Source organism: Lolium perenne, chromosome 3, assembly GCF_019359855.2.
Source record: "Lolium perenne isolate Kyuss_39 chromosome 3, Kyuss_2.0, whole genome shotgun sequence".
Classification (NCBI taxonomy): domain Eukaryota; kingdom Viridiplantae; phylum Streptophyta; class Magnoliopsida; order Poales; family Poaceae; genus Lolium; species Lolium perenne.
Window position 1 is genome coordinate 45198614 of NC_067246.2, and position 20930 is coordinate 45219543.

Genomic DNA, 20930 nt, shown 5'->3' on the forward strand with positions numbered 1-20930 from the left:
AAGCATCAAAAGATTGCACAAGAGTTAACTCATAAAGCAATAAATTCAAAGTAAAGGCATCGAAGCAACACAAAGGAAGATATAAGTTTCAGCGATTGCTTTCAACTTTCAACATGCATATCTCATGGATAATTGTCAACATAAAGTAATATGATGAATGCAAATAAGCAAGTATGTAAGAATCAATGCACAGTTAACACAAGTGTTTGCTTCTAAGGTGGAAGGAAGTAGGTAAACTGACTCAACATAAAGTAAAAGAATGGCCCTTCGCAGAGGGAAGCATTGATTGCTATATTTGTGCTAGAGCTTTGGTTTTGAAAACATATAGAGAGCATAAAAGTAAAGTTTTGAGAGGTGTTTGTTGTTGTCAACGAATGGTAATGGGTACACTAACTACCTCGCCAACCGGACTTCCAAGAGCGGCTCCCATGAATTATTTGCTTATTTATGTGGCACTCCTTCCAACCTTTCTTACACAAACCATGGCTAACCGAATCCTCGGGTGCCTGCCAACAATCTCATACCATGAAGGAGTGCCTTTTTATTTTAGTTTTATTATGATGATGACACTCCCCCCAACCTTTGCTTACACAAGCCATGGCTAACCGAATCCTTCGGGTGCCGTCCAACAATCACAAACCATGGAGGAGTGTCTATTTAGGTTAATTAATTTGGGACTGGGAATCCCGTTGCCAGCTCTTTTTGCAAAATTATTGGATAAGCGGATGTGCCACTAGTCCATATGAGAGTCCGTCAAAAGTAAATGACAAGGTTGAAAGCTAAACACCACATACTTCCTCATGAGCTATAAAACATTAACACAAATTGAGAAGCATTTTGAATTGTTTAAAGGTAGCACTCAAGCAATTTACTTTGGAATGGCAGGAAATACCACATAGTAGGTAGGTATGGTGGACACAAATGGCATAGGTTTTGGCTCAAGGTTTTTGGATGCACGAGAAGTATTCCCTCTCGATACAAGGCTTAGGCTAGCAAGGTTGTTTGAAGCAAACACAAGTATGAACCGGTACAGCAAAACTTACATAAGAACATATTGCAAGCATTATAATACTCTACACTGTCTTCCTTGTTGCTCAAACACTTTTACCAGAAAATATCTAGACCTTAAGAGAGATCAATTATGCAAACCAATTTTAACAAGCTTTTACGGTAGTTCTCCACTAATAGGTTTAAACTACATGCAAAAACTTATGATCTACTTGAGAGCTCAAAACAATTGCCAAGTATCAAATTATCCAAGACATATGAGGCATTTTCTGCTTCCAACCAAATAAAGATAAGTATTGTAGCTTCCAACTTTTATCATTGAACATTAAAAGTAAAACGAAGAACAAGTGTTCATATGAAAAAGCGGAGCGTGTATCTCTCCCAATCAAGGATTGCTAGGATCCATCTTATTCAAACAAAAACAAAACGAAAATAAACACACAGACGCTCCAAGTAAAGCACATATGATGTGACTGAATAAAAATATAGTTTCAGGGGAGGAACCTGATAAGTTGATGAAGAAGGGGATGCCTTGGGCATCCCCAAGCTTAGACGCTTGAGTCTTCTTGAAATATGCAGGGATGAACCACGGGGGCATCCCCAAGCTTAGACTTTTCACTCTTCTTGATCATATATTATCCTCCTCTCTTGACCCTTGAAAACTTCCTTCACAACAAACTTCTCATAAACTTCATTAGAGGGGTTAGTACTCAAAAAATTTGAATCCACCTTGGTCCTGTAGTGGCACATTGCAAGAACTCAATAAAACATTAGCTACAGCTTTCTATGTCTAGAAAAGCTCGCTTAAAGTCCACAAGAGACAATGCAAAAAACAGAGACAGAATCTGCCAAAACAGAACAGCCAGTAAAGACGAATTTTAATAAAATACTTCCGTTGCTCAAATCAGAAAACTCAAAACTAATGAAAGTTGCGTACATATCTGAGGAACACGCACGTAAATTGGCATATTTTTCTGATTTTCCTACAGAGAAAACAGCCCAGACTCGTGACAGATAGAAATCTGTTTCTGCGCAGAAATCCAAATCTAGTATCAACCTTCGATTAGAGGCTTCACTTGGCACAACAAAACACAAAACTAAGATACGGAGAGGTTGCTACAGTAGTAAACAACTTCCAAGACACAAATATAAAACAAAGTACTGTAGCAAAATAACACATGGGTTATCTCCCAAGAAGTTACTTTCTTTATAGCCATTAAGATGGGCTCAGCAGTTTTGATGATGCACTCGCAAGAAATAGTATTGGAAGCAAAAGAGAGCATCAAGAAGCAAATTCAAAACACATTTAAGTCTAACATGCTTCCTATGCATAGGAATCTTGTAAATAAACAAGTTCATGAAAAGCAAAGTAACAAGCATAGGAAGATAGAACAAGTGTAACTTCAAAAATTTCAGCACATAGAGAGGTGTTTTAGTACCATACAAATTTCTACAACCATATTTTCCTCTCTCATAATAATTCTCAGTAGCTTCATGAACAAACTCAACAATATAACTATCACATGCATCATACTTTCCATGATTTCCAAACACATAATTTTTATCAAGTTCAAGAATAGTGGAATTAAAACTTTCAAACTTACTTTTATTAATAATATAACAAGGTAGTTGATCAATCTCAAGAGATATGGGACTCCTAGATAAAGTCATGAACTCTCCAATCCCATTTTCATTAGTAGTACAATTAATATTATCAAGTAACATAGGACCATCATCTAAAGCTTTATCATAAACATTTGCTAAGCAAAATTCTTTAGTACCATGCATTTCGACATCGAGACACAAACAAAGCATTACCATAAGATTTATCAAAGTAGCATGGATTATCATATATAACAGTAGCATAATTATTCTCAGAAGTTTTACTCATAGGGAATATTTCAAGAGAATCCACAGGAACATAACATTCAACCTCTTTCGGTAAGCATGGAGGACAATCAAATAATGTAAGAGATAAAGAGTTACTCTCATTAGGAGGTTGGCATGGGTAGCTAATCCATTCTTCCTCCTTTTGTTCGTCGCTCTCCTCTTCTTTTTCATCCAATGAGCTTTCAGGTTCATTAATTTCCTCCTCTTTTTCATCCAATGAGCTTTCAGGTTCATCAGTTTCTTCTTCCACCGGTTCCTGCAAATTGTGAGTGCATTCTTGTGCATTAATGAGTCTCTCTTTATAATCAATGATATAAGGATTATTACCGAAGCATTCTATGCAACAATTAAGGATAGAAGAGACATAATCTTTAAGGTCCTTACAAACAACACAAGTTTCATAATTCTCAACCATGAAGGATTCGATCTCAGAGGCTCCCATAAACACGACAAATTGTTCTACCTCTTCGAACCCATAATGAATATAGCAATTCCGATTATAGTTTTTAATTAAAAATTCCTCACTAAAGCCACATTGAAATTTAAGATGTTTAGTATCCTGTTGAGAGCAACAGTTTATATCATGGCGTTTAAGCAAGATTTTAGCAATTGTATTCACTTTTTCTATCATAGCACTCATTACTTCACCAGCTCTTGATTTCCTATAATTATTATAACATTCTATGAGCTCCAAGTAGGTTGTTGGTTCTCCCATAACAACAGTTTTTAATTTTTCAGTTTTTCAAATTTTTATGGATTTTTGGGTATATGAGACAAATAAAACAAGACAAAAATAAACTAAGCAAAAGTAAACTACGCAAACTAATACTAGACAGAAATAAACTAAGCACAAATAAACTAGACAAAAGTAAACTAAGCAAAACAAAATAAAATAAAACAGAGAGAGAGAGGTAGAGTGTACTCCCCAGGTGAACTTATGAGTAGAGCTATGCCTCCCCGGCAACGGCGCCAGAAAACAGTCTTGATGACCCACAAGTATAGGGGATCGCGATAGTCTTCGAGGGTAGTAGAACCCAAATTTATTGATTCGACACAAGCGGAGGTAAAGAATACTTATAAGCCTTAACAACTGAGTTGTCAATTCAGCTGCACCTGGAAAAGTACTAGCAACAGGGGTGATGTGAAAGTAGCAGTAATATGAGAGCAATAGTAACAGTAACACAGCAGCGGTAATAGCAATATGAGAGCAATGGCACCAGAGAATAGTTGATACTACTTCCAATGACATGTAGAACAAGTATATTATGATGAGAGATGGACCGGGGTTCCCAGCGATCTACACTAGTGGTAACTCTCCAATAAGTGACAAGTATTGGGTGAACAAATTACAGTTGGGCAATTGATAGGAATCAAAGCATTAAGATAGAACATCAGGCTTATTAATTATGTAGGCATGTTTTCCGTATATAGTCGTACGTGCTCGCAATGAGAAACTTGCACAACATCTTTTGTCCTACCAGCCGGTGGCAGCCGGGCCTCAAGGGAAACTACTGGATATTAAGGTACTCCTTTTAATAGAGTACCGGAGCAAAGCATTAACACACCGTGAAAACATGTGATCCTCACATCACTACCATCCCCTCCGGTTGTCCCGATTTCTGTCACTTCGGGGCCATTGGTTCCGGACAGTGACATGTGCATACAACTTGTAGATACAATCTAAGCAACAATATAGAGCTTAAATCTAAGATCATGCCACTCGGGCCCTAGTGACAAGCATTAAGCATAACAAGATTGCAGCAACAATAACTTCACAAACTTTATAGATAGACTAATCATAATGTATCATCCATCGGATCCCAACAAACACAACACCGATTACATCAGATGAATCTCAATCATGTAAGGCGGCTCATGAGACCATTGTATTGAAGTACATGGGGGAGAGTATACCGACATAGCTACTGCTAGAACCCGTAGTCCATGGGGGAACTACTCACGGAGCATGATGGAGGCGGTGGCGTCGATGGATATGGCTTCCGGGGGCACTTCCCCGTTCCGGCAGGGTGCCGGAACAGAGTTCTGTCCCCCGAATTGGAGTTTCGCGATGGCGGCGGCGCCCCTGGAGTCTTTCTGGAGTTTCGTCAATTGGTACGGTGTTTTTAGGTCGAAAGGGATTTTATAGGCGAAGAGGCGGCGCAGGGGGGCACCTGGGGGCGCCACACCCTAGGCCGGCGCGGGCCCAGGCTTGGCCGCGCCGCCATAGGGTGTGGTGGCCCTCTGGCCCCTCTCCGATTCTTCTTCGGTGTTCTGGAGCCTTCCGGGAAAAATAGGAGGTTTGGCGTTGATTTCGTCCAATTCCGAGAATATTGCCCGAACAGCCTTTCTGGAACCAAAAACAACAGAAAACAGGAACTGGCACTGTGGCATCTCGTTAATAGGTTAGTTCCGGAAAATGCATGAAATCATCATAAAGTGCAAGCAAAACATGTAAGTATTGTCATAAAACAAGCATGGAACGACAGAAATTATGGATACGTCGGGGACGTATCAACCCCCTCGATTAATGTGCGAAACGGCAACGGCTACATGCACGCGTCACTCGCGTCGTTTCATCGCCAAACAACAATCTTCGTCTCCCACACCACATTTTTCTAGCCTATTTATACGTCTACATTCCTCTCCCACACACCACCCAGCTCCACTCCAGACACGACGCCCTTCATCCTTTCCTAGAACGCCAAAGCACCACCAGAAGATGCCGTACGTCCGACCGACCTTCGTTCGGCCGCCTACCGTGCCAGAGCTGCGCTACCCGCCGGGCGTCCTCGTCGAGCGCACGCTCCGTGTGTGGGCGCAATCCAGGTGGAGGAGCCCCGTCGAGCTCGCCGACGCATTCTTCACCGCCGGCTTCGCCCACCTCCCACCGAGCTCGCCGCCGATGTTCCACCTCGAGGAGGTTCGTGACGGCGTCACCCTCAAGTTGCTCACGGTCACCCTCACCAACCCGTGGGACGCGTACGAGCTCCTCGGCCAAGTGTTCTGGTGCGGCTGCGAGTCAATCTTCTTCACGACGTACAACATCTTCACCAACTGCGAGTGCATCTTCCCCACCGAAAACTAGATGCACTGCCTCCCCTACGAGGAGTGAGGTGTTGATGACGTACGGTGGTCGAGTAGCGCGGCCAGGGTGGAAGAAAGTTGAGGAGGAATTTCGTGAAGCTTGTCATGCACGTTTCTCTACTTTTTAGTTTTATCGTGTTTATTTAAAATGCCGTGTTTTTATATATTGTACCGTGTCGTGTCCCTGGACTTATCTATGTAACGACGGTGGTACTTGTTTATGTAAGTGACATATTTATGTAATCTAAGTGAGTCTCTATGTGTGTTCAAACCTGTTCGTCCTCAGATGACTACTATTTCTTGTACCAAATTGTTTACAAAACCCAACAATAAATCAAAAAAATTCTAATCCACTAAGACTAGAATTTTAGCTATTTTCAATTTTTTAAGTTGTTATTCATATATATTACAAATTTAGTGTTAAGATTCATATTGAATTATCTATTTCATATTCAATTAGTGAATTAGTGAATTGTATATAATAGACTACACAAAGATCTGTGTATTGAAAAATGTACAAACATGCATTTAGTAACCTAACGGAAGTGATAAAATGACTATAGATACCTTTATTACTTGTGAGTGTCAATATGTATCTATCCGTCTCACTGGTTACCAGACTACCCCTGCGAGACGACTTCCCACTAGGTGTGCGGTTCGAGTCGCGGCAACACCCATTTTTTGCTTCGTTTTTTTTTGATATTTAATATGTACCACCTCAACTAGCCTAATGGGCCTAATTTGGTTGGAGATGGCCCATTAGTCAAATCTAGATTGGGCTATCCGCTGCGATTATTGTTGCTGTTAAATGAGATAGTTGTTCCTGTTTTATATGTAGCCTAATGGGCCTAATTGGATGGAGTTGGCCCATTAGTCAAGTCTAGATTGGGCTGCTGTCTGCTGTGAGTGTTGTAGCTGTGAAATGAGCTATTTGTTGTTGTTGACTGAGAGATTTGTTGCTGTCAAGTATCACATAAGATAACAACTCCACCCTACTGCCAACACGCCGTCTTTATTTTAGATTACCAGAGGTTTTCCCCCATTTCCACTGGAAAATACCTTATCAATTATGTACAAATCGTCTGCAACACAACTGAGCAAAACTGACAATACATTTCCTATAATCAAACGCTTACTTTGGCAAAATCTTTGTCACTTGGTGAATTGAAGCATGGCAGTTGTGCTAGTGTGTCCTACCTATCTGTTTGACCCCATGTAATGGATTTAGATGGCGGTTGTTTTCAGTGTGTGATCACTGCTCTAAACCTGTTCCAGGCTTTCCTGGTACATCGGAGTTGGTTGGGATGGCAGCCAATCTCCCCAGTAAACCCTGTTTTCCTTTTATTTTGTTGGTGTCTAGTTTTAATCCTGTAATAGACTTGGCTTCTTTTTCAATGAAATTGGGGCTGGGGGGCAACCCGTGTTGATCTAAAAAAATTAATCTTTGTCACTACATCATGCTAACAGGCTAGATCAACAGCAGCAAATAGAACATGCTTACCTAGCATCCAAGCACACAACAGGGCCAAGCATGCACAACACATAAGCATATGTAGTAAGCACAACATACACATGCTTAAACACTCAGCATACTTAATTAGAAACATAGTTCAACACAGCATTAACCAAGTTTCAACACCATAAGTACGACAGAGTTTAACATAAACACACAACTAAAGGAACATGATAGCAGGTAGGCATCAGGTAGGCAGGCAGGTCGGCAGGCAGGTAGGCAGGCAGGTCGGCAGCATCCTCGGCATGCTCCTACTGCCTGGGGGCGTACTTCTTGAGGAAGAGGCCGTAGGCGGCATGCTTGGCCCTGATGTGTGCGGGTGTCTGCCCGCTGCCAACACCAGTGTAGGTGGCATGCTGGTACATGCCGAGGAAGTCCGTCGGCATTTGCTTGCGGCTGCACCAGGGGCACTTGAACCTCCCTGGGCCAAGAAGTTAACGAATCTCCCCAGACCTAAGCCTGCGGAGAACATGCCTACTCTTCACGTCCCTATCCTCCAGGTCAGAACAGACTTCATCCGAAGGATCCTCCTGTAATGACTATAAATAGAAAAGGAATGAAAACAATGCAAAGTATTTATTTGTATAAATGCACATTAGTTAGTAACTATACATACCATATCTAATTTAAAGCTTGCATAAATAAGTTAATCAATAATGCAAATTAGTTATTAACTGTAGATAGCATCTGCAATTTAAAACTTGTATAAATAAGACATTATAGCAATAGTGTGAATTAACCAGTTAACAAATGTTGTTCGAATTGATGGAAATAAGTGTTAAATTAATATGACAAGCATCTCTTAATCACACGGTTAAATAAAAGTTTAACACATTCATACAAATTACTAACCAGGATTTAAGCTCCATTTGAAACACGCAATTATGTAATTCAAGTAAACAACATGAAACAGGAAGTCAAGATGGGCACATATAACCCTATAATATGTTGTAAATTTGTAACCTAAGCATGTAATGCTACATTTATGAGGAATACGAGGATTAATACCTGGTTAGCCTCGGTTTTACTCCAATTTTCTTATACACACAAGCAGCTAAGCAAACAATGTACCAAACACAAACAAGCAGCTAAGCCAGTGGCGGATCTCCCATTCTGGCAAGGTCTAGCCTATGCAATAGCTAGCATTGGCAATTAATACTAATAGACTATTACTTGAGCAGATTTTATGCTAGAACTAGCGCTTAATCTTGGCTTGTGGTATCAATTTTTCCTCTAAGCTATCATCTTCACCACACAATAATCTTGGGTCATCCTCCGCTACTGAGCTAAGCAGTACTGGAGTAGCAAGCAGCTAAGCAAGAGCTAATCAAAATAGCATAGCATCAATGCGTTGAGCAAGGAGCAGTAAAGGTAGATCCAGAGTTCACTAAAAATATTTTGGTACAGTTCTTATGATTTACATTTCATGTTATGATAATATTACTTTTGTTGGATATGTAGATGAGGTTTCTTTACCCTCCTCGATTGGAAAAGTATATATTAAAAACAATTGGAGAACGATGGAGGCAACATAAGTCAAATATGAAATCACTCTATTTTGATGCAACCAAGAGTATGGAAGCAAACAACACCAATGTTCCAAGGGGTGTGATTAAAGATCATTGAATTTCTCTTGTTACTAATTGGATGAGCCAAAAGGCACAGGTACATATGGACGACTTGTCACATTACCATTTACATCTTGCTTAGTTTCTCTAGGGAATTATGCAAATGCATGTGCTTAGGCCACAATCGAAGCGGAAGGCAACCGCTCTGAACCATGGCCTGATTGAGAAACCATGACCATGATGCCCTGTTTTCTTTGCCAACAACCCCAAATGTGCAAAAAAAAAATGGTATGTAAAGCAAAAAAAAAGGTTGAGAGGTTGAGAAATTTACCTCGGACGGGTCGGCGGAGTCGAATTCTTCGAAGGTGGGCACGTCGTCGGGGCTGTTGATCTTGAGCCCCGCCGCCTTCCTCTCCTGCCTCTCTCGGGTCTTCTGGTTCTTCTTCTTCCGCCGCCGCATCTGCGCCTCCGTCTCGTGCGCACGCTTCTTGCTCGCCGGTGCAGCCACCGGCCAGCCCTATCTTGCCGTCTGGCCCCAACCGGAGCTCAGATCTGGGGCAGCTCCGGCCGCCAATGGTGCCGCCAACTGCGTGTCGTCAACCGCCGCCTCCTTGCCCTTCCCCTCCTTCCCCTTCCCCCTCTCCATGGACGAGCGCGAGCGAGCACGAGAGCGAGCTCTGCTGTTCTTGACCTAGGGTTTTTTGCCCGATTTGGGGATTGCTTTTGCTTTGGATAGATGTACTGAAGAGGACAGGGGAGAAAGACATTTATATCTCGGCGGTTCCGTCGTGGCCGCGCGTGGACACGTAGGCGTATAATACATAGAGGTATGGGTCATACGGGCTTGTATGTGGGCTGATACGAACCCAGCCAAACCCGAAGTCCATAGGAAATGACGATCATGCCCCCAGACCCGAATCGGTATGAACGAATCCTAACCGTCCACGTGTTTTCGCGGTTTGACGAGTTTGTGGTGGGTGCGTACGGAAGCAAAAACATTTGGATTTTAGCATTGATTTTTCTGCCCAGATATATCTATGTTCATATTGCTGATGCCTCGTCCTCGGTTTTCCATGCCTTTGCCCAGATATAATCGGAAGAGCTAGTACAAAATGGGTTCCTAGGGTTCCAATCAGCCATGGATGCCTGGTCCATTGGATCAATTATAACTCTAAGGTCACATGAATGCTTCAGGTAGTTGGCTCGACTAGAGTCTGTATTTGGATCGCCGATTACACAGAATAATACAAGCTGAGATATGACGTGGGGGAAAGAAACGGATGGCTTGATGGGCTTGGGATAAGCGGAGCAACCCAGCTCGGGCATGCTTCGGAGTTTTCGCATTTATCACCTGCTACATTCGATCTTGACACCGGGTAAAAGCAGGGTACCGAACAATAGAAAATTAAGGTTAGAGCACACCAAATGCTCGATCGACACCCTTCCTGCAACTCTTCTGGCGCCGAAGCAAAGTGAGACTTCATTTAACTTAGAGGCTCGGAGATTGTTTTGACAAATATCACCATTTTGGATAGATACCATCGGTTAGGTAATACCCTTTGGTATATGCATGGCCATTGATCTTATAGTTGCATGGTGGAGCATGGCCTTCAACTACTTCCGCAAACACCACATAGCGCTACAGCACGTTCATATCATTGTGCGGTCCTCCATGCCAAAAAAGTTTGTCAAATCCACATATCTTGATCTGCCAAAGCTTCAAGTAGCACACTTATGTATCTGTGATGCCCTTTGCACAAATCTTATCAAGCAAACGAATAATTCTTTTATGACTAGTGCATGCAATTGATGCTTTCAACCATTCTAGGAAATCCTTTCACTGCTTTTTGTGCCATGATCCTAACAGTTTCTGCTTCATTTGACCCTCTTAAATAGTCCATCCAAAAAATTCGACCACCACTCTACATAATCTATACTTGCATTCAATGGTTGTGAACCCACCCATGTGAAGGTAGTTATCCTAGTCTTGGAATACAAGATGGTACCAAATCCTAGTCTATCTCTGTCCTAATATACACGTATAGTCTAACAGTGCAGACTCCTTCGTGAGACCAACAACAAAAAACAACAACATGGTGAGGATAGGAACAACAATGCAAATTTTAGGTTTATAATGAAAAAAATCACAACCAAGAAGCATATTTCATACACTTTTTTCGATAAATAGTATATATTAATATCACGAAGGTACCAATTACATCCAGCCTCTGCAACAACGCATTGTCCTAGCGGCACTACGGATGCACATAACCAAAAAAGAAAGAAGAATTACAAAAAAAGTCCCGCTACATTGATTAAATTATTGAAACAGGAGTACTAACACCACCAAGATAGCACCCGAAGTCCAACTTCTTCAAAAGCGACGCCTCCAAGAAGGAAACAATGCACAAACACCGTCATCGCCCGATCATAGATCTTAGGTTTTCACCCTGAAGAAAGTCCTCGCACTCAAAACAATGCCTCCAACAAGTCTATCGCCATGCACAACCAACTAAGGCTAAACCTTGGGTTTTCACCCGAGAGTGGTAGGACTATGACCTTTTCATGTGCACTTGCCCCTGCTTGCATGCCGCTGCTCCAAATCACAAATCACCAAGCCAATTCCTCATAACCATCAAGACTCGAGCCGCTATTGCTAGACCTCATATCTCGGCTTCCATGTCATTCTTCACCAGCATCACGGAACGAGAACATGCTCCATGATATTAACAACCATCAAAGCTTCGAGACGCTCCCTCCGAAACCAAGCGGTCGGAGTAAAACACGGGTGCGCACGAACGAATCCCACCTGATCTGGCAAACTCCAGGCATATAACACCTCATGGAGCGCCAACGGGGCCTTTTGGAACACGCCACTTCCAACAGATCGATGGGGACAAGCAGCATCATATCATCAACTTGGCGATAGGAGGAATCCTAGGACCACCACCATTATCTGCGAGACTAGCAGGCCCCCACATCGCCAGTCCCTCCGTGTCGGAGTGACAAGAGAGGACGGAGGCAGGCCTAGCACAAGGCTGCAGGTACAGGCGATCCGAGGTACCACCAGCCTCCTCCGCCCAGACCGTGGCTGGCCAGATCGGCGTCATCCCAAATCATGGCCCGACGACCTAGCGCGCCACCATGCATGCCGAAGATGTGCTGAGGGTGCACCGCCAACTCCCCACTGCCTCAGGTCCCAGCCCGAAAAGCCGCGCCGCCCCTGCGCTTCCGCCAGCGTTCCCCAACTCCCGAGGGAAACAAGCAGTAGCACACCGCCATCCCTGCCGCCGTCTTCGACACGGAGGGGGCCGCTACCGCCACCGGGGAGGCAGCGGGGGTGGTCAGGGGTGGGGGTGGAGGCACCGCCTAGGTTTTTAGGGGTGGAGGTCGCCACCAGAGATAGCTCTTGAGGGAGCGCCTCGAGAGGTTTTCAAATAGAGGCACATGGTACTATGAGCAAGGGATCAAGGAATAGAACCAGGGTTAAGGAAATAGAGGCACACGGCACCACGTGGCGGCGTTCCAAACACGCTGAATCTAGTGTTTTTGCCGCGGTTTGGGATCGCCACTGAAGAAGCTCTAAGAGCATCTCCAGCCGCGTCCCTCAAACCGCGCCGGATTGAGCGTTTGGGGGACGTGTTTTGTTCGTGCCGCCTTTGGGGGACGTCGCTCCCCAGCCGCGTCCCCCAAACGCCGCCCCAAATCAGGAATTCAAATTGTTGCATTCAAAAGAGATCGTTCCCGCCGGATCGTCGCGATCAGAGTAGCGGCGATCAAAGTATTGGGCGCGCGATCATATTACAGACCATAGTGCATGCTAAATTAGAAGAAGGGGTTGGCCGACGATGACGTATCCTGGGTCGACGCAGGCCCGTCGATCACGATGACCTCGTCGCGATCTTCCTGGTGTTGTGCATGCTCCGTCTGCTCCGTCGCCGTCGCATAGGCCGACGATGGTGTAGCAGTCGAAGACGCGTCAGCCGGCTCTTGCTCCGCGGTTGCTGCCTCTGCTGCTGCCGCTGCCGCTTCCTGGGCCGCCGCGTCGGCCGCCGCCATTTTGGCTTCGATGGCGTCGAGGATCTGGCCTTTGAAGAAGTTGTGCGCCGCCCGCGTCCGGCGAGACATTCCCTCTGTCGACGCTCTCAGCAGGGACATGTCGTCCCTGCGTTTCTTGAGCTCCAACTTCTCCTCTTGCCTCTTGAGCAGCTCCGCCCACCTTTCGTCGGTCTTTTTGTCGCGGGAGAGAAAGGTCGAGGAGACGTCCGCGAGGCATTTCGTGATCGACGCCTGCGTCTTCTCACACGACGCGGCATCGTCCAAGGCGGCCTTGGCAGCCTTGTTGCCAGTAGGACGCCCTGCCGATGTTGCCAGCGGCGCGTCCAGATCAATGGCGCCCTTCCCCTTGGACAGCGACAGGCGCGTCAACCGCCATTTCTCGTTCCCTTTGAGCTTGGTATAGCAATGCATCAGCGCGAACGACTTATGCACTTCCGAGTTCCTCCGGTAAACCTCCATGGCCCTATCAAACTAGCCAAAGGAAGCGGAATCATTTCATCGAACACCATGTAGGCGCTACAGATTATGGAAGAAAGAGTCGTACCATTTGGGAGACGTCGGCACCGCTGTCGGCTCTGGTTACTAAGTCGTGATGGTATCCATGGAAGGAGTTCACCGACGCCTGGATGATGGCCCATCGCGTCGACATTGCCTTTTGGCTCCTCTTCATTGTCACTTTGTTGTAGTCGCTCTTGATGAGCTTGCGCTCATCGAACTCGGCCTTGATCCTCTCCCAATACTTCCCGTATTTTTGGTTGGCGCCGATGATGGAGTCATGGCTCACCGTCGCCCACGACTCGCACAGACAAAGATCCTCCAAAACCGTCCACTTGGGGCCTCGTGTGCCAGACGCCTTCTTCTTCTTTTTCTTCTTCACGCCGTCCGCGTCTACCTCCACGAGATCATCGTCACCCTCCTCGTCTTCTTCCTCGCCGCCCTCGCCGCCCTCTTCGTCCTCGTCGTCGTCGTCCTCCACCTCCTCGTCTTCATCGTCCTCCTCGTCCTCACCCCCGCCCTCTTCCTCAGCACCGGCAGCACCGGCGCCGTCGAATTCGAGCGGCCCCTGCGGCCAATGAAAGGGTCGCCGTCCGCACCGGGTGCTGGCTCGTGATACGTCTCCAACGTATCTATAATTTCTTATGTTCCATGCTAGTTTTATGACAATACCTACATGTTTTATTCACACTTTATAATGTTTTTATGCATTTTCTGGGACTAACCTATTAACAAGATGCCACAGTGCCAGTTCCTGTTTTCTGCTGATTTTGATTTCAGAAAAGTTAGTTTACAAATATTCTCGGAATTGGACGAAACAAAAGCCCACGGCCTTATTTTCCACGGAGGGTTCCAGAAGACCGAAGAAGAGTCGAGGAAGTCCAGCAGGGGGGCCACCCCATAGGGCGGCGCGGCAGTGCCCCCCCCCCCCCGCGCCGACATGTGGGGAGGGATCCCCCTGGCTCCCCCGACTCTGCCCCTTCGCCTATTTATTCATTCGTCCGCGAAAACCCTAGCACCGAGAGCCAAAATACCAGAACAGTTTCAGAGACACCGCCGCCGTCAACCCTAACTCGGGGGGTTCAGAAGATCTCCTCCGGCACCCTGCCGGAGAGGGGAATTCATCACCGGAGGGCTCTACATCACCATGCCCGCCTCCGGAGTGATGCGTGAGTAGTTCATCCTTGGACTATGGGTCCATAGCAGTAGCTAGATGGTTGTCTTCTCCTCTTGTGCCATCATGTTTAGATCTTGTGAGCTGCCTATCATGATCAAGATCATCTTATTGTAATGCTACATGTTGTGTTTGTTGGGATCCGATGAATATGGAATACTATGTCAAGTTGATTATTGATCTATCATATATGTGTTGTTTATGATCTTGCATGCTCTCCGTTGCTAGTAGAGGCTCTCGCCAAGTTGATACTTGTAACTCCAAGAGGCAGTATTTATGCTAGATAGTGGGTTCATGTCTCCATTGAATCTGGGGGAGTGACAGCAACCCCTAAGGTTGTGGATGTACTGTTGCCACTAGGGATAAAACATCAATGCTTTGTCTAAGGATATTTATATTGTTTACATTACGCACAATACTTAATGCAATTGTCTGTTGTTTGCAACTTAATACTGGAAGGGGTGCGGATGCTAACCCGAAGGTGGACTTTTTAGGCATAGATGCATGCTGGATGGCGGTCTATGTTCTTTGTCGTAATGCCGTAAGTAAATATCATGGTAGTCATCATGATATGTATGTGCATTGTTATGCCCTCTCTATTTGTCAATTGCCCAACTGTAATTTGTTCACCCAACATGTTATTTATCTTATTGGAGAGACACCACTAGTGAACTGTGGACCCCGGTCCATTCTTTTACATCTGAAATACAACCTACTGCAATCATTGTTCTCTTTTGTTTTCTGCAAGCAAACATCATTTTCCACACCATACGTTTAATCCTTTGTTTTCAGCAGGCCGGTGAGATTGACAACCTCACTGTTAAGTTTGGGCAAAGTAGTTTGATTGTGTTGTGCAGGTTCCACGTTGGCACCAGAATCACTGGTGTTGCGTGCACTACACTCCTTCACCAACAAACTTCACGTGATCTTCATCTCCTACTGGTTCGATAACCTTGGTTTCTTACTGAGGGAAAACTCGCTGCTGTACTCATCATACATTCCTCTTGGGGTTCCCAGCGGACGTGTGCTTTACCGTCACAAGCAGCTCGCGATGCTCGTACGCCGGGGAGTAGAGGTTATTGGGGTTGAAGCCACCATGCGGCAGCACATCCTGGTAGTGGGGCGACAGGTTAGGCGTCACGCACCCGGGAGTGCCGGAGGGGCCGTCGTTGTAGAAGGCGGATGACGACGGAGAGAACACTCCCGGAACGTACACCAGCACGTTCGTACTATATGGGCTCGCGTTGGTGGCAGCGAGACACCCGGCCATTAAGTGATGGTGCTGGCGCGCCGCCAGAGCCTTCTTCTCCTGCTCCGCCGCCCTCCGTCCTTTCCGCTCTGCCGTCGACATCTTCCGGCGCAGACAGTCTTGATGCCACTGATCATCGGTCCATCCTTCCGGCTTCTTATTCGGAGCCGGCGCCTTCCGCGGCTTTGCGAACGGCGCTTTTGCCCCTTTCGTCGCATTGCCCGGCGGCTTCTTGGCCGCTTTCTTGGCCATCTTCTTGGGGGCTACCGGCGGCGCCATGGAATGGGGAGAGGGTAGTGGCGGTGGGTGGACGGCGGGAGGGAGAAACAAATCGGCGGGATAGGAGAAATGAATCGGCGGCGGGATATGTGTTGGGAGGCCATAAATGCGCGGCGGGATAGGAGCGATATGGCGGGAGGAGCGGGATTTGGCGGGAGTGGGAGACGATTTTTCACTGAGCCGCTCACGCGTCAGGCCCGCGTCGGTTCGCCTCGCTTTTCGTTGTGTCCGGCGTGCCCGGAGCGTCCCCTGTGGGATGGGACGGGCTCGGGGCACCGGACACCGTATCGGGGCGCGCCGGACAAAATTCGGGTTTAGGGGACACGGCTGGAATGGTTTTTTTTTGTCCGGCGCACCCCAAATTGCTTTGGGTGAAGCTTTAGGGTACGCGGCTGGAGATGCTCTAAACGTGGTGAAAACCGCAATTTCCTTCTAATTGAACAGATGGCGCCGGTCGCCGGTCAAGTAACAATTCTGTGCCCTATCTTTACTTTACCCGTACAAAGTTCAGCTGCCTCATCCTGTCCTCACTCCCCCCTCGTAAAAAGGTTCAGCCGAGAGATTCCGGTCCCGAACGCGGCGATTCAAAACCTGCGTTTCTCTTGCATTTTGAATTTTATTTTCACCATCGATTTGAGTTGGGACCTCCTTGCTGCAAGGGAGCTGGAATAGGATGCAGAGCGGTAGCGTCGCGTGGAGGATCTGTGGCTCGCCGTCGGCCATGGACGAGAACGAGAGCAGCGCCAAGAAGGCAAGGCTGGAGCTGGCCGTCGGCCATGTGAAGCGAGAGGCCGCCGGAGGAGTAGGAGGCGCAGGCGCACTGGTCGCGGCGGGGTACGGCTCGCGGGTGGAGCTCGCCGTGAGGATCGACATGCGCGTGCTCCACTGCCCCCTCTGCTCCCGCCCCTACAACCCTCACGTCTTCAAGGTCCTTTCTTTTTTTCCTTCCACCCGCACGGAACACGATCGATTCTTCCGTCTTGGCGGCTACCAACTCCCATCTTTGTGCAGTGCAAGGGCGGGCACTTCGCATGCGCTGCCTGCGTCGCCGAGCTCCCCGACGGGCAGTGCGCGACGTGCGAGGACGGCGGCGGCTTCGACCCCTGCCCCGAGCTGGACACCGTGGTCTCGTCCACGAGGGTCGCGTGCCCCCACGCCGGGTGCGGCAGGCTCGTCGTCTACCACGGGGCCGCCGAGCACCAGAACGGGTGCGCGCACGCGCCCTGCCGCTGCACGGAGCCCGGGTGCGGCTTCGTCGGCCTGCCGGCGGCGCTCGCGGGCCACCTCGCGTCGCGCGCGGCCGCCCACTACGTGCCGGTGCACAGCATCCGGTACGGTGAGGTGCTCCGCGTCCAGGTGCCGTCTGCGCCGCGGACGCGCCTGCTGCTCGTGGCCGAGGACGACGGCCGCGCGTTCCTGGCGACCGTGGGCGCGCTCGGCGCCGCCGCCGCCGCCGTGTCCGTGGTGTGCATCCGGGCGAGCGCGGCGGCGCGGCCACGGTTCACGTGCAAGATGTGGGTCACCCTCGGGCCGGTGGCGGACAACAACAAGGTGCTGGTGGAGATGCAGGTGAGAAGCAGCACGTCGCCCGGCGCCGTGGTGGCCACCGACGAGCCGACGTTCCTGCCGGTGCTGCCCAGGTACCAGGTTCCGGGCGACGGGCCGTCTCAATGTCAATGGAGGTGCCTCTCAGCGTCCGCATCGACAGGGTCTCCCCATGGTCGTCCTGATCCAGCTCTGGGTTGCTGCGCTCATCAGTTCATGGCGAATGAGACGCAGTTCGTCCTGCTAGATAGCTAGTGTTTTGGTGATCGTGCATTCGTGCTGATACTATCTGGGCTGCGTCTGCATCATTAGGATAAGCTGTAGTGAAGTTAACTGTCATTCTAGGTGGTCATTTGTCGGACAGATGCTACATGCACTCTGTCATGTTCTTGTGCTGCTACTTAACTTTCTCCAAGTATTTCATCCGCACCTGCCGCACTTTGCTATGCGTGTAAAGAAATTTCTAAATGTTCAAACTGTATGATCATTGTCGGCGTTCCAACTTTAATTTTATGAGCTTCGACCAAATACACAGTGTACTAGCAGTGGTTACCGTTTTCCTCTACCAACATAGTCCATGAACTGATGATCACCCCTAAGAGCATCTCCACCGGCGCACCCTATAGTGGTCCCGATAGTGATTTGGGAGCCGGTGTGGTTTTGGGCTTGCACCGCTACGCCCCAAACGGCGCCGGCTAATTTGCGAGCCCAATAGAAGCGCCGGCAACCCCGTACCGGCCCCTTGGCGAAGGGCGTGCATCAGACGCGCCGGCGCCTCGCGGCACGACGGTTTTCGCGGGTGAGGCGCCTTGTCCGCGAGAGCACATGGTGGTTCGCATCCGAAACGACGCGGGGAGGTTGGTCGTCGGCATTAATGGCCTCCCGCGAGGAAACCCAATTGAGGACGAGGGCGGCGACTGTCCAGACGGCGTCCACCTAACTTACCCACGCGCCTTCAATGCGCGTCCTCCGCCTCCCTTAAAACCACACCAGCGCACACTTCTCTCTGTTCCCCGCCTTCCAATCCTAGCCGCCGCCGTCCAACCACCGCGCAAATCTTCCACGCACCCAAGCGGCGACGATGGCGCATAACGACGAGGCCGACGGCAGCGGCGGTGGGCTGCGCTCGTTGTAGCTCAGCCACGACGAGGCCGATGTACTGTACTGGCACCGCATACCCGTGCCAGTGCAGTACAAACTGCCGCACTGCTGGCACGTCCGGCAGGACCACAGACGCGAGCACTCGCGAGGGAACGGTGGAACGGGATGACGCCGGCGGAGAGGAGCTTGCCGGACCTAGCAGCGGCATTTTGAAGATGAGCACGCCGTCGAGGTCGCGCGGGCGCTTCAACAGCATCGGCCGCCGTGCCGGGTGGTACGGTCGCGACGTCGCCACGACGCTGCGCCAGTACAGCTACCGCCAGCGCGTACGCGGCAACCCGCCGCGTGACCCACTGCATTTCCCGCAGGCGGCCTGCATGGTGCGGGCGGCGCCGGCTTGCGAGGCCGCCGGAGAGGACCGCGGCGTCCGGAGGCGGCTCGCGCACCGGATCTTCATTGGCCGTCGCCCGCACGCGCTCGGCCGCGCCCGCACCTCCTTCCAGAGGCATCGTCATCCGCGACGGGGGCGAGGCGCGCGTCCTTTGCTCCGGCCTGTCGGACGACGGGGTCGGGCCACCGTCGCCGTCTCAAGGAGGAGGACGCCGCGGCCTTGCCACCGCTTCCGTCGGCGAAGAAGAAATGGTGGGAGAAGGAGGCCGAGGCACAGGAGGCCCTCCGTGGCGACGACGACAAGGGGAGTTCCCCGACACGAACTTCATGATCGGCCGCTCCATCGACGAAGACTAGCGGCATATCGCGATCGACCTGTGGCAGGCGGCGGTGTGGTCCGCCAGGGACCACGGCGCCAACTTTGTCGACCTCGACTGGCCTTCCGAGCTGCCGACGCCAAAGGAGGAGAAGGCCGACGAGGAGGAGGCCGACGAGGATGACAGTTGGTCCTTCGGGGCATCCAGCGACGACGGCGATGACCTGGACTTTAGATCTTTGACTCCCAACGTTGCTAGATGTTTTTTTTTTAGTTTTTAAGTTTAAATTCGCGTTAAATTTGTACAAATTTTGTTTGAACTTCGTATGAATATCATTTTCAAAATTTAAGTTTAATTATCTGAATCTATCGGGGTCGTCGGTTTGAAGGCGCCGGTGTGGGAGCAGCATCCCCAAATAGATGATGCAGTGCTGGCGCCCCTGCCGGCGCCTATTTGATGGCACCGATGGAGATGCTCTAAACATGATTTGCAACATTTCCTTCAAACAAAAGCAGCCACGCTGGAAAATTGCAATGGAGGGTCAAGTTTCAAAAGAAATGTAAAAAGTTTTCAGGTCGCTGTGCTGCCCTTCACGTGTCTACTCCAGGTGCCAATTTGAGGCAGCAAAACGTTGGTGCTCTGCTACACGCCTGCACCTCCTTTGCTGAATTCCTGGTCCCGTCCCTCTGTATCCAGATCTCACAACAAGGAACTGACCCAACGTCTGTCTGCCTATCATCTTCACCAGCAGCTTTGGACTAGCTGTTGCGATGGACTGATGGATGTGCACCACACCACAATACTCCAAGCAGCGAAACGATCGAACCGTGCAGGGCCACCCACGGCAATTTCAGTTTAGCCAGGGCAGCAGCTTGCAAGATATTGCATTGAAGAAATGCACATGAGCAACAAGAGCTTTGTAGTCAACAGTCACCCAAACGAATTCCGACTGTCACCCAAACGAATTCCGACTGTCACGCAAGGCGTGGCACAGGAGAGACGCTCTCGTCGAGTACGTCTTCAGACACAGAAGATGTAGAACAGTGAAGGCATCATTGTAATAGCATTGGCCAACTGTACCATAGTGCAACTCTTACTCTCTTGATCGTGCGAGTAATTAGTTGAGATGAAGTGTATTAAAACTGCAGTTTTCTGTTGGACCCAAACAACTCAAAGTATATTTCCTGTAGCAATCGGAAACAGTTTTTGTTCTTACTCCAGAGTTTCAAACAAGCACTAAATCAGGAGCAACAGGCAG

The 20930-nt window shown here is 48.5% G+C and overlaps 1 pseudogene; it reads left to right on the plus strand.

Annotated features, from left to right (window-relative positions):
* The first annotated feature begins 16992 nt into the window (after positions 1–16992).
* LOC127339304 (E3 ubiquitin-protein ligase SINA-like 10) lies at positions 16993–18049 on the plus strand (annotated as a pseudogene).
* The last annotated feature ends 2881 nt before the right edge of the window (positions 18050–20930 follow it).